This window comes from Brassica rapa, chromosome A04 (genome assembly GCF_000309985.2).
Source record: "Brassica rapa cultivar Chiifu-401-42 chromosome A04, CAAS_Brap_v3.01, whole genome shotgun sequence".
In the NCBI taxonomy this organism is placed as follows: Eukaryota; Viridiplantae; Streptophyta; class Magnoliopsida; order Brassicales; family Brassicaceae; genus Brassica; species Brassica rapa.
In genome coordinates, this window is record NC_024798.2 from 216,107 (window position 1) to 228,665 (window position 12,559).

A 12,559-nucleotide genomic window follows, 5' to 3' on the forward strand; every position below is an offset into this window, starting at 1 on the left:
GGGATCTTATCTAGGTTTACCAGAAAGCCTTGGAGGAACCAAAGTACAAGTTTTTGGCTTTGTACAAGAGCGTTTGAATAATAGGGTTAATGGATGGACCTTCCGTTTCTTTACTAAAGGAGGGAAAGAGGTGATTATCAAATCGATAGTTACGGCATTACCAAACCATGTGATGTCTGTTTATCGGTTACCAAAGGCTACAGTGAAAAAGTTAACTAGTGCAGTAGCTAAGTTTTGGTGGAGTCCAGGAGGAAACACAAAAGGCATGCATTGGAAATCTTGGGATAAATTATGTGATCCTAAAGATAATGGTGGACTAGGCTTTAAGGATCTGATGGATTTTAATACGGTGATGCTTGGAAAGCAATTATGGAGGCTGATTGAGAAGCCAAATACTCTTTTTTCAAGAGTTTTCAAAGGACGGTACTACAGGAATGCTTCACCCTTGGAACCGATCCGTTCATACTCTCCGTCATATGGCTGGAGGAGTATGATTTCTGCTAGATCTTTGGTTTGTAAAGGACTAATTAAAAGGGTGGGAACATGTTCATCTATTTCAGTATGGAATGATCCTTGGATCCCAGCCACTCGCCCGAGACCAGCAAACAAAAACCTTCAAAACAGTTACCCAGACCTCACAGTGGATTCTCTTATTATATCGGAATCCCGAACATGGAATTTACAGGCAATCAGGACTTTGGTGGATCCTAATGATGTAAAACTCATAGAAAGTATACCTTTAAGTAGAATTACGATGGAAGATAGAAATGGATGGCATTTCACAAAAAATGGGAAATACTCGGTTCAATCGGGCTATCAAGTGGAACGAGTCTATCCTGACAGGGAAAAACTACCAGATTTGATTGGACCTATGGTGGATATATTAAAAGCTTTCTGCTGGAAAGTGAGGTGTCCCCCGAAGATCCAACATTTCTTATGGCAAATTATCTCAGGATGTATAGCGGTGATGAAAAATCTACAAACTAGGGGAATACAAGGAGATATATGCTGTGCTCGCCGTGGAGACCCGGAGGAATCAATCAACCATGTGTTTTTTGAATGTCCTCCAGCACGTCAAGTCTGGGCTTTATCTAATATACCATCGAATCCCAATATTTTCCCTAGTAGTTCTTTTTTCGCCAATATGGATTATCTATTCTGGAGAGTCAATCCAAAGATGGATGACCACCAGTTTGCATGGATATTATGGTATATATGGAAAGGTCGGAACAACAAAGTGTTTAGCAATCTGGATATTGACCCAACGGATACATTGAAAATAGCAGAATTGGAATCGACACTGTGGGCTGAGGCACATGTAGCCAAGAATCAAATGAGGGAACATCAGGTCCAGAACAGATCCACAGAACCGAACTTAGGACGATGGTGCTTCATAGATGGTTCATGGAAGGATAAGGAATTATTTTCAGGACAAGGCTGGTATAGCACTTTACCAGGATTTTATGGTTTACTAGGGGCCAGGAATGTAAGGGCATGTCTTTCACCTCTCCATTCGGAGGTGGAGGCATTAATTTGGGCAATGGAATGTATGAAAAATTGAAGACAGTCTCAGGTTACGTTTGCAACGGATTGTTCTCAATTGGTGAAGATGGTTTCGGAACCAGAAGAATGGCCAGCATTTGGAAGTTACCTGGAGGACATAAAGCTTTTGAGAAGAAGTTTTTTCAACTCAGACATCGTTCATGTACCACGGACGGAGAACCTACGGGCGGATAGCTTAGCACGGAGTACTAGGAAACAACCGTCTTTCGTCGTTCACATGGATGCAGAGTTACCAATTTGGTTTACAGGGTCAATATGAGTCTGTAAATGTTTGCTGTCAAAAAAAAAAAATGTTAGTGCAGGATGCAAGTATGCATTAAGATAATAATGTCATATTTTTTGAAATTTTCTCAAAATCTATGTGTTAACCCCTTCGAAAATATTGAGTTTTTGGTAAATACATTATATACTCAAACCTATAATATTTAGTGTTGTTTTAAAATATCTAACCACATTCTACATTTGTATTAATGTATTTTAAGCTATTTTTGATGATATATCAGAATCGTTATAATTTGTTTATCAGTTAATTTAGTAAAACTTCATAATACTCCTTAAATCAATGAAATACCTACTATAAAATAACTATTTTCTTGAAAAACAGAGACAACAAAGGTTCCAAACCTCTTTGAACATCATCATATGTTAGTACATGATGCAACTATGGATTAAATTAATATTGTCATATTTTTTGAAATTTTCTCAAAATCCATGTGTTAACCGCTTTGAAAATATTATGTTTTTGGTAAATACTTTAAGTACTGAAGCCTATAATCTTTAGTGTTGTTTTAAAATTTATAATCACATTCTACATTTGTATTAATATTTTAAGCCATTTTTCATAGTATATGAGAATTATCTTAATTCCTTTATCAATTAATTTAGTAAAACTTCATAATACTCCCGAAATCGATTAAATAACTAATATACAATAACTATTTTCTTGAAAAACATAGACAACAAGGGCTCCAAACCTATTTGAACATAATCATATATTAGTACAAGATGCAACTATGCATTAAAACAAAATTGTCATATTTTTTAAAATTTTCTCAAAATCCATGTGTTAACAACCCATTCGAAAATATTGAGTTTTTGGTAAATACTATATATACTGAAGCCTATAATATTTAGTGTTGTTTTAAAATTTATAACCACATTATACATTTGTATTAATGTATTTTAAGCTCTTTTTCATGGTATATGGGAATCGTTATAAATTTTTTATCAATTAAGTTAGTAAAACTTCATAATACTCCCTAAATCAATGAAATAACTACTATAAAATAACTATTTTCTTGAAAAACAAAGGCTCCAAATCTCTTTGAACATCATCATAGGTTAATGCAGGATGCAACTATGCATTAAAATAATATTGTCATATTTTTTGAAATTTTCTCAAAAAATCTATGTGTTAACCCCTTCGAAAATATTGAGTTTTTGGTAAATACTTTATATACTGAAGCCTATAATCTTTAGTGATGTTTTACAATTTCTAACCACATTCTACATTTTTATTTATGTATATTAAGGTCTTTTTCATGGTATATGTTAATCGTTATAATTTTATATCAATTAATTTAATAAAACTTCATATAACTCCCTAAATCGATGGAATAACCACTATAAAATAACTATTTTCTTAAAAAACAAAGGCTCCAAACCTCTTTGAACATCATAATATGTTAGTGCAGTATGCAACTATGCATTAAAATAATAATGTCATATTTTTTGAATTTTTTTTCAAAATCCATGTGTTAACCCCTTCGCAAAATATTGAGTTTTTGGTAAATACTTTATATACTGAAGCCTATAATCTTTAGTGTTGTTTTAAAATTTCTAACCACATTCTACATTTGTATTAATGTATTTAAGCTCTTTTTCATGGTATATAGGAATCGTTATAATTTGTTTATCAATTAATTTAGTAAAACTTCATAATACTTCCTAAATCAATGAAATAACTATTATAAAATAACTATTTTCTTGAAAAACATAGACAACAAATATTCCAAACCTCTTTTAACATCATCATATGTTAGTGCAGGATGCAACTGTGGATTAAAACAATATTGTCATATTTTTTGAAATTTTCTCAAAATCCATATGTTAACTACTGAAGCCTATAATATTTAGTGTTGTTTTAAAATTTCTAACCACATTCTACAATTGTAATAATGTATTTTAAGCCATTTTTAAGGTATATGGGAATCGATATAATTTCTTTATCAATTAATTTAGTAAATCTTTATAATACTTCCGAAATCGATGAAATAACTACTATAAAATAACTATTTTCTTGAAGAAACAGAGACAACAAGGGCTCAAAACATATTTGACCATCATCATATGTTAGTACAAGATGCAACTATGCATTAAAACAATATTGTCATATTTTTTGATTTTTTCTCAAAATCCATGTATTAATCCTTTCGAAAATATTGAGTTTTTGGTAAATACTTTATATACTGAAGCCTATAATATTTTGTGTTGTTTTCAAATTTCTAACCACATTTTACATTTTTATTTATGTATTTTAAGCCCTTTTTCATAGTATATGGGAATTATTATAATTCTTTTATCAATTAATTTAGTAAAGTTTCATAATACTCCCGAAATCGATGAAATAACTACTATAAAATAACTATTTTCTTGAAAAAAGAGACAACAAGGACTCAAAACCTCTTTGATCATCATCATATGTTAGTACATGATGAAACTATGAATTAAAACAATATTGTCATATTTTTTGAAATTTTCTTAAAATCCATGTGTTAACTCCTTCGAAAATACTGGGTTTTTGGTAAATACTTTATATACTGAAGCCTATAATATTTAGGGTTGTTTTAAAATTTCTAACCACATTATACATTTGTATTAATGTATTTTAAGCTATTTTTCATGGTATAAGGGAATCGTTATAATTTGTTTATCAATTAATTTAGTAAAACTTCATAATACTTCCTAAATCAATGAAATAACTACTATAAAATAACTATTTTCTTGAAAAACAAAGGCTCCAAATCTCTTTGAACATCATCATAGGTTAATGCAGGATGCAACTATGCATTAAAATAATATTGTCATATTTTTTGAAATTTTCTCAAAAAATCTATGTGTTAACCCCTTCGAAAATATTGAGTTTTTGGTAAATACTTTATATACTGAAGCCTAAAATCTTTAGTGATGTTTTAAAATTTCTAACCACATTCTACATTTTTATTTATGTATATTAAGGTCTTTTTCATGGTATATGTTAATCGTTATAATTTTATATCAATTAATTTAATAAAACTTCATATTACTCCCTAAATCGATGGAATAACCACTATAAAATAACTATTTTCTTGAAAAACAAAGGCTCCAAACCTCTTTGAACATCATAATATGTTAGTGCAGTATGCAACTATGCATTAAAATAATAATGTCATATTTTTTGAATTTTTTTTCAAAATCCATGTGTTAACCCCTTCGCAAAATATTGAGTTTTTGGCAAAATACTTTATGTACTGAAGCCTATAATCTTTAGTGTTGTTTTAAAATTTCTAACCACATTCTACATTTGTATTAATGTATTTAAGCTCTTTTTCATAGTATATGGGAATCGTTATAATTTGTTTATCAATTAATTTAGTAAAACTTCATAATACTTCCTAAATCAATGAAATAACTATTATAAATAACTATTTTCTTGAAAAACGTAGACAACAAATACTCCAAACCTCTTTTAACATCATCATATGTTAGTGCAGGATGCAACTGTGGATTAAAACAATATTGTCATATTTTTTGAAGTGTTCTCAAAATCCATATGTTAACTAGTGAAGCCTATAATATTTAGTGTTGTTTTAAAATTTCTAACCACATTCTATAATTGTAATAATGTATTTTAAGCCTTTTTTCAAGGTATATGGGAATCGATATAATTTCTTTATCAATTAATTTAGTAAAACTTTATAATACTTCCGAAATCGATGAAATAACTACTATAAAATAACTATTTTCTTGAAAAAACGGAGACAACAAGGGCTCAAAACCTTTTTGAACATCATCAAATGTTAGTACAAGATGCAACTATGCATTAAAACAATATTGTCATATTTTTTGAAATTTTCTCAAAATCTATGTAATAATCCCTTCAAAAATATTGAGTTTTTGGTAAATACTTTATATACTGAAGCCTATAATATTTTGTGTTGTTTTCAAATTTCTAACCACATTTTACATTTTTATTTATGTATTTTAAGCCCTTTTTCATAGTATATGGGAATTATTATAATTCTTTTATCAATTAATTTAGTAAAGTTTAAAATACTCCCGAAATCGATGAAATAACTATTATAAAATAACTATTTTCTTGAAAAACAGAGACAACAAAGGCTCAAAACCTCTTTGAACATCATCATATGTTAGTACATGATGCAACTATGCATTAAAACAATATTGTCATATTTTTTGAAATTTTCTTAAAATCCATGTGTTAACTCCTTCGAAAATACTGGGTTTTTGGTAAATACTTTATATACTGAAGCCTATAATATTTAGTGTTGTTTTAAAATTTCTAACCACATTATACATTTGTATTAATGTATTTTAAGCTATTTTTCATGGTATAAGGGAATCGTTATAATTTGTTTATCAATTAATTTAGTAAAACTTCATAATACTCCCTAAATCAATAAAATAACTACTATAAAATAACTATTTTCTTGAAAAACAAAGGCTCCAAATCTCTTTGAATATTATCATAGGTTAATGCAGGATGAAACTATGCATTAAAACAATATTGTCATATTTTTTGAAATTTTCTCAAAATCCATGTATTAACCCCTTCGAAAATATTGAGTTTTTGGTAAATACTTTATATACTGAAGCCTATAATTTTTAGTGTTGTTTTAAAATTTCTAACCACATTATATATTTGTATTAATGTATTTTAAGCTATTTTTCATGCTATAAGGGAATCGTTATAATTTGTTTATCAATTAATTTAGTAAAACTTCATAATACTCCCTAAATCAATGAAATAACTACTATAAAATAACTATTTTCTTGAAAACAAAGGCTCCAAATCTCTTTGAACATCATCATAGGTTAATGTAGGATGCAACTATGCATTAAAATAATATTGTCATATTTTTGAAATTTCTCAAAAAAATCTATGTGTTAACCCTTCGAAAATATTGAGTTTTTGGTAAATACTTTATATACTGAAGCCTATAATCTTTAGTGATGTTTTAAAATTCTTAGCACATTCTACATTTTATTTATGTATATTAAGGTTTTTCATGGTATATGTTAATCGTTATAATTTTTATATCAATTAATTTAATAAAACTTCATATTACTCCCTAAATCGATGGAATAACCACTATAAAATAACTATTTCTTGTGAAAAACAAAGGCTCCAAACCTCTTTGAACATCATAATATGTTAGTGAAGTATGCAACTATGCATTAAAATAATAATGTCATATTTTTTGAATTTTTTCCAAAATCCATGTGTTTAACCCCTTCGCAAAATATGAGTTTTTGGTAAATACTTTATATACTGAAGCCTATAATTTTTAGTGTTGTTTTAAAATTTCTAACCACTTTCTACATTTGTATTAATGTATTTTAAACTCTTTTTCATGGTATATGGGAATCGTTATAATTTGTTTATCAATTAATTTAGTAAAACTTCATAATACTCCCTAAATCGATGAAATAACTACTATAAAATAACTATTTTCTTGAAAAACGGAGACAACGAAGGCTCCAAACCTCTTTGAACATCATCATATGTTAGTGCATGATGCAACTATGCATTAAAATAATAATGTCATATTTTTTGAAATTTTCTCAAAATCCATGTGTTAACCCCTTCGCAAAATATTGAGTTTTTAGTAAATACTTTATATACTGAAGCCTATAATTTTTAGCGTTGTTTTAAAATTTCTAACCACATTCTACATTTGTATTAATGTATTTTAAGCTCTTTTTCATGGTATATGAGAATCGTTATAATTTGTTTATCAATTAATTTAGTAAAACTTCAAAATAGTCCCTAAATCGACGAAATAACTACTATAAAATACCTATTTTCTTGAAAAACGGAGACAACGAAGGCTTCAAACCTCTTTGAACATCATCATATGTTAGTGCATAATACAACTATGCATTAAAACAATATTATCATATTTTTTGAAATTTTCTCAAAATCAATTTGTTAACCCCTTCGAAAATATTAAGTTTTTGGTAAATACTTTAAATACTGAAGCTTATAATCTTTAGTGTTGTTTTAAAATTTCTAACCACATTCTAAATTTGTATTAATGTATTTTAAGCTCTTTTCATGGTATATGAGAATCATTATAATTTGTTTATCTAATAATTTAGTAAAACTTCAAAATACTCCCTAAATTGACGAAATAAACTATTAAAATAACTATTTTCTTTAAAAACGGAGACAACAAGGGCTCCAAACCTCTTTGAACATCATCCTGTGTTAGTGCATGATGCAACTATGCATTCATATAATAATGTAATATTTTTTGAAATTTTCTCAAAATCCATGTGTTAACCCCTTCGAAAATATTTGAGTTTTTGGTAAATACTTTAAATACTGAAGCCTATAATCTTTAGTGTTATTTTAAAATTTCTAACCACATTCTACATTTGTATTAATGTATTTTAAGCTCTTTTTCATGGTATATGGGAATCGTTATAATTTGGTTATCAATTAATTTAGTAAAACTTCATAATACTCCCTAAATCGATGAAATAACTACTATAAAATAACTATTTTCTTGAAAAACGGAGACAACGAAGGCTTCAAACCTCTTTGAAAATCATCATATGTTAGTGCATAATGCAACTATGCATTAAAACAATATTATCATATTTTTTGAAATTTTCTCAAAATCAATATGTTAACCCCTTCGAAAATATTAAGTTTTTGGTAAATACTTTAAATACTGAAGCTTATAATCTTTAGTGTTGTTTTAAAATTTCTAACCACATTCTACATTTGTATTAATGTATTTTAAGCTCTTTTCATGCTATATGATAATCGTTATAATTTGTTTATCAAATAATTTAGTAAAACTTCAAAATACTCTCTAAATCGACGAAATAACTACTATAAAATAACTATTTTCTTCAAAAACGGAGACAACAAGGGCTCCAAACCTCTTTGAACATCATCATATGTTAGTGCATGATGCAACTATACATTAATATAATAATTTTATATTTTTTGAAATTTTCTCAAAATCCATGTGTTAACCCCCTTCGCAAAATATTGAGTTTTTAGTAAATACTTTAAATACTGAAGCCTATAATCTTTAGTTTTATTTTAAAATGTCTAACCACATTCTACATTTGTATTAATGTATTTTAAGCTCTTTTTCATGGTATATGGGAATCGTTATAATTTGTTTATCAATTAATTTAGTAAAACTTCATAATACTCCCTAAATCGATGAAATAACTACTATAAAATAACTATTTTCTTGAAAAACGGAGACAACGAAGGCTTCAAACCTCTTTGAAAATCATCATATGTTAGTGCATAATGCAACTATGCATTAAAACAATATTATCATATTTTTTGAAATTTTCTCAAAATCAATATGTTAACACCTTCGCAAAATATTGAGTTTTTAGTAAATACTTTAAATACTGAAGCCTGTAATCTTTAGTTTTATTTTAAAATGTCTAACCACATTTTACATTTGTATTAATGTATTTTAAGCTCTTTTTCATGGTATATGGGAATCGTTAAAATTTGTTTATCAATTAATTTAGTAAAACTTCATAATACTCCCTAAATCGATGAAATAACTACTATAAAATAACTATTTTCTTGAAAAACGGAGAAAACGAAGGCTCCAAACCTCTTTGAACATCATCATATATTAGTGAATGATGCAACTATGTATTAAAAAAATATTGTCATATTTTTCGAAATTTTCTCAAAATCCATGTGTTAACCCCTTCAAAATATTGAGTTTGTGGTAAAATCTTTATATACTGAAGCTTATAATCTTTAGTGATGTTTTAAAATTTCTAACCACATTCTATATTTGTACTTATGTATTTTAAGGTATTTTTCATGGTATATGTTAATCGTTATAATTTTTTATCAATTAATTTAATAAAACTTCATAGTACTCCCTAAATCGTTGGAACAACCACTATAAAATAACTATTTTGTTGAAAAACAAAGGCTCCAAACCTCTTTAAACATCATGATATGTTAGTGAAGGATGTAATTTTGCATTAAAATAATAATGTCATATTTGTTTAAATTTTCTCCATATCCATGTGTTTAACCCTTTCGCAAAATATTGAGATTTTGGTAAATCCTTTATATACTGAAGCCTATAGTTTTTAGTATTGTATTAAAATTTCTAACTATATTATACATTTGTATCAATGTATTTTAAGCTCTTTTTCATGGTATATGAGAATCGTTATAATTTGTTTATCAATTAATTGAGTAAAACTTCATAATACTCCCTAAATCGATGAAATAACTACTATAAAATACCTATTTTCTTGAAAAACGGAGACAACGAAGGCTCCAAACCTCTTTGAACATCATCATATATTAGTGCATGATGCAACTATGTATTAAAACAATATTGTCATATTTTTCGAAATTTTCTCAAAATCCATGTGTTAACCCCTTCGAAAATATTGAGTTTGTGGTAAAATCTTTATATACTGAAGCTTATAATCTTTAGTGATGTTTTAAAATTTCTAACCACATTCTATATTTGTACTTATGTATTTTAAGGTATTTTTCATGGTATATGTTAATCGTTATAATGTTTTATCAATTAATTTAATAAAACTTCATAATACTCCCTAAATCAATGAAATAACTACTATAAAATAACTATTTTGTTGAAAAACAAAGGCTCCAAATCTCTTTAAACATCATGATATGTTAGTGAAGGATGTAATTTTGCATTAAAATAATAATGTCATATTTTTTGAAATTTTCGCCATATCCATGTGTTAACCCTTTCGCAAAATATTGAGATTTTGGTAAATCCTTTATATACTGAAGACTATAGTTTTTAGTGTTGTATTAAAATTTCTAACCATATTCTACAATTTGTATCAATGTATTTTAAACTCTTTTTCATGGTATATGCGAATCGTTATAATTTGTTTATCAATTAATTTAGTAAAACTTCATAATACTCCCTAAATCGATGAAATAACTACTATAAAATAACTATTTTCTTGAAAAACAAAGGCTCCAAATCTCTTTGAATATTATCATAGGTTAATGCAGGATGAAACTATGCATTAAAACAATATTGTCATATTTTTTGAAATTTTCTCAAAATCCATGTATTAACCCCTTCGAAAATATTGAGTTTTTGGTAAATACTTTATATACTGAAGCCTATAATTTTTAGTGTTGTTTTAAAATTTCTAACCACATTATATATTTGTATTAATGTATTTAAGCTATTTTTCATGCTATAAGGGAATCGTTATAATTTGTTTATCAATTAATTTAGTAAAACTTCATAATACTCCCTAAATCAATGAAATAACTACTATAAAATAACTATTTTCTTGAAAACAAAGGCTCCAAATCTCTTTGAACATCATCATAGGTTAATGTAGGATGCAACTATGCATTAAAATAATATTGTCATATTTTTTGAAATTTTCTCAAAAAATCTATGTGTTAACCCCTTCGAAAATATTGAGTTTTTGGTAAATACTTTATATACTGAAGCCTATAATCTTTAGTGATGTTTTAAAATTTCTTAGCACATTCTACATTTTTATTTATGTATATTAAGGTCTTTTTCATGGTATATGTTAATCGTTATAATTTTATATCAATTAATTTAATAAAACTTCATATTACTCCCTAAATCGATGGAATAACCACTATAAAATAACTATTTTCTTGAAAAACAAAGGCTCCAAACCTCTTTGAACATCATAATATGTTAGTGCAGTATGCAACTATGCATTAAAATAATAATGTCATATTTTTTGAATTTTTTTCAAAATCCATGTGTTTAACCCCTTCGCAAAATATTGAGTTTTTGGTAAATACTTTATATACTGAATCCTATAATTTTTAGTGTTGCTTTAAAATTTCTAACCACATTCTACATTTGTATTAATGTATTTTAAGCTCTTTTTCATGGTATATGGGAATCGTTATAATTTGTTTATCAATTAATTTAGTAAAACTTCAGAATACTCCCTAAATCAATAAAATAACTACTATAAAATAACTATTTTCTTGAAAAACGGAGACAACGAAGGCTCCAAACCTCTTTGAACATCATCATATGTTAGTGCATGATGCAACTATGCAATAAAATAACAATGTCATATTTTTTGAAATTTTCTCAAAATCCATGTGTTAACCCCTTCGAAAATATTGAGTTTTTAGTAAATACTTTATATACTGAAGCCTATAATTTTTAGCGTTGTTTTAAAATGTCTAACCACATTCTACATTTGTATTAATGTATTTTAAGCTCTATTTCATGGTATATGAGAATCGTTATAATTTGTTTATCAATTAATTTAGTAAAACTTCAAAATAGTCCCTAAATCGACGAAATAACTACTATAAAATACCTATTTTCTTGAAAAACGGAGACAACGAAGGCTTCAAACCTCTTTGAACATCATCATATGTTAGTGCATAATGCAACTATGGATTAAAACAATATTATCATATTTTTTGAAATTTTCTCAAAATCCATGTGTTAACCCCTTCGAAAATATTAAGTTTTTGGTAAATACTTTAAATACTGAAGCTTATAATCTTTAGTGTTGTTTTAAAATTTCTAACCACATTCTAAATTTGTATTAATGTATTTTAAGCTCTTTTCATGGTATATGAGAATCGTTATAATTTGTTTATCTAATAATTTAGTAAAACTTCAAAATACTCCCTAAATTGACGAAATAACTATTATAAAATAACTATTTTCTTTAAAAACGGAGACAACAAGGG

At 27.1% G+C, this 12,559-nt stretch overlaps 4 long non-coding RNA genes across 4 annotated transcripts; 2 read left to right on the forward strand and 2 right to left on the reverse strand.

Moving 5' to 3' along the window:
- Positions 1 to 2,079: 2,079 nt before the first annotated feature.
- On the forward strand, positions 2,080 to 7,316 carry LOC117133787. The gene is made up of 2 exons (XR_004457812.1): positions 2,080 to 2,178; positions 6,968 to 7,316. It is a non-coding gene; the product is annotated as an uncharacterized LOC117133787 (long non-coding RNA).
- Positions 3,308 to 4,217, forward strand: LOC117133789. Its single transcript, XR_004457814.1, has 2 exons — positions 3,308 to 3,450; positions 3,764 to 4,217. It is a non-coding gene; the product is annotated as an uncharacterized LOC117133789 (long non-coding RNA).
- Positions 7,317 to 9,153: 1,837 nt separating the features above from the next.
- LOC117133786 lies at positions 9,154 to 10,178 on the reverse strand. The gene is made up of 2 exons (XR_004457811.1): positions 10,100 to 10,178; positions 9,154 to 9,754 (listed from the first exon to the last, which is right to left on the reverse strand). It is a non-coding gene; the product is annotated as an uncharacterized LOC117133786 (long non-coding RNA).
- A 196-nt stretch (positions 10,179 to 10,374) lies between these two features.
- On the reverse strand, positions 10,375 to 12,246 carry LOC117133785. Its single transcript, XR_004457810.1, has 2 exons — positions 12,178 to 12,246; positions 10,375 to 10,795 (listed from the first exon to the last, which is right to left on the reverse strand). It is a non-coding gene; the product is annotated as an uncharacterized LOC117133785 (long non-coding RNA).
- Between the last annotated feature and the right edge of the window lie 313 nt (positions 12,247 to 12,559).